We start from the raw sequence: 2,504 nt of genomic DNA on the forward strand, positions 1-2,504 counted from the left end.
ATGGTGTAGAACTGAAGGGGTTTTGAGATATGAGCTTGGGGACCAACAGATAAACATATAGCTAAGCTTCCATCAAGCTTCTAAAAGCTATGTGTTAGAAAAACCACAAATCAAGGTAGAGATCAGATCAAAGTGATGGACCACTTTAGTAGCTCCCAATTATAAATTTAGTAATTGCAGTTGATTTTCTTAACTTAAGGAAACTACTGCAGTTGGTTTCCATAAGTTAAGAAAAGCTGCAATTCCATAAATCAAGGCAGCAATTAATGGAAAAATCAATGGAGCTTAACATGGTATTCCAAAATCTGAATGGGTTGCTAAAGAAAGGTTATGGATGTTTCCTGTTTCTTCTTTAACAGTTGCAGAAAGAACTCTTGCCCAATTCAACGATTTGGTAGTTGATGTGGAATCGTTGGATCCTTTTGTGCGACGTGCTCTTGAGGCTGCTTCTGCTCTTCCGAACCTTCTTGGAATATACGACAATATGCCTGATTACATGGAGAGTCAACTTCTGCCATTTCAACGTGATGGAAGTAAGATTTGTTTTGGAGCATGGTGGACGAGCTCTCATAACAGATGAAATGGGACTGGGAAAGACTTTGCAGGCTATTGCTGTTGCCTCATGTCTCAAAGATGCTTGGCCAGTTCTTGTTATTACTCCATCTGCATTGCGTTTACAGTGGGCATTGATGATTGAGCAATGGCTTCAGATCCGTTCATCTGAAATATTGGTGGTCATGTCACAGTGGGCAGGGTCAAACATTGGGAACTTCAATATTGTGCAGACATCTAGTAAACAGACTATTCAGATGGTGTTTTCAACATAATATCATATGAACTTGTATCGAAGCTACAAGAGATACTAGTGAACAGTGATTTTAAGATTGTCATTGCTGATGAGTCCCATTATATGAAGAATCCCCAGGCTAAAAGGACAAATGCTTGTATTCCTCTTTTCCAGCAAGCCCAGTACAGTATCTTGCTTAGTGGGACTCCTGCATTGTCCCGGCCTATTGAGCTTTTGAAGCAGCTGGAAGCTTTGCATCCTACTGTTTATAAGGATTTTCACCAATATGGGCAGTTGATTCTTGCTGGTGCAGGTATATTGAGAGAGAAAACATGTACTACATACCCTGCCGTAAAGCCTGTCATTGTTGCTGCAGGTGCAGTGTGGAAAGATCCAGACCCAATATCAACCTGCTTCGTTGATGGCAATCTGATCACTGGTGCAGTTTGGCCTGCACACCCACAATTTATCTCTCAGATCATGGCATCATTGGGAATTAAAGTGTCGTTTTGAAGAGTTGTGCACATTGCCTGTAAACTCAATTTCTACTTCGTGTGTATAAAACTACTATGCTGTAGAGGACCACTAGATACAATAAGTTGCAGTGTATAGTTAAGTTGGGAGGGGAGATTTCTCCAAATATTTTGTGATAACATATATCAGATATCCTTTACCCATACCATGGCTGTGAATAATTTTCTGGAAACGGTAATTCGATAAAAGCGCCCCAAAATTACAGAGGATGGTAATTATAAAAATTCGGTTGTTTTCAAATGGTAAAGGTAAAAGTAAAGACCCGAAACAAACACAGAATATCAAACATAAGCAGAAGAATAGGATTCAATTTCCTATTTATGACTTCAGATGGCCAACGCATTTCCAGAGATTTAGGGCGCAATTTGCAAAGTGGCATGCAAGATTCGATTGCCTGTGTTTATCTTCAGTAAATGGGAGTGACACCTGTAATGCCACTTATTCATCAGCAACAGATTCGAGTGGAAGGAGCGCTATTCTCTCTTTAGAAGCGCTGATTGTTGTTTTTTTTTAGTTTTATTTATTAATAATGAAAAAACAAATCCCTTGTCTTGGGGGTCGATTTGTTTTTCCTTAGCAGATTTTTATTTAATGTATTTAAAAATCATTTGTAAAAGGGGGAGTTCTGAGTGCTGAGAGCTGGTGGAGAACAAAGCTTTCATTGTACAGTTTTTGACAGAGATTTTTAATGAAATTACACAGCTCTGACTTCTGAGATTCCTGTGGTATGAAAGTTAGCATAAGTTTTCCTTTTGTTTCATATGTAAACTGTTATGTTTCATTTCACTTCATGACCATTTCTAATTGAACAAATGAAGTGTTTAGGTAGAATTCATAGTATTATATGCTCTGCCTATAAGTTTGTTCATATTTAATGTTTTCTTCTGTTTGACAAGGATTCATCTCCTATGCCCTTGTCAGCTCCTCAGCAGTCTTGCCATCCCATTTAATCTCAATTTGATGTTAAATTTCTTGCCTACCTTGCCTCAGTCGATAATCTGTGTTTTTTATTATATTTCTCTGTTCAAGCTGTGTCTTGCCCCATGCAGCCCAGAAAAACCCCATCATTTATTAAAAATCCCTTTCTATCAGTTTACTAGCCTAAAATCAGTGTTACCCTATTGGTCATCTCATTCATTGAAGATCTCACCGAGATAGACCGGAGAGAGCCCTCTCCAGCCCC

General features: G+C 38.7%; 1 pseudogene; it reads left to right on the forward strand.

Moving 5' to 3' along the window:
• The first annotated feature begins 289 nt into the window (after window positions 1-289).
• LOC149194156 (uncharacterized) lies at window positions 290-1,300 on the forward strand (annotated as a pseudogene).
• Window positions 1,301-2,504: the final 1,204 nt, after the last annotated feature.

The sequence above is a fragment of the Pinus tabuliformis genome, chromosome 2_2, assembly GCF_031772625.1.
Source record: "Pinus tabuliformis cultivar Carrire ecotype Pingquan chromosome 2_2, CPIR1, whole genome shotgun sequence".
Classification (NCBI taxonomy): Eukaryota; Viridiplantae; Streptophyta; class Pinopsida; order Pinales; family Pinaceae; genus Pinus; species Pinus tabuliformis.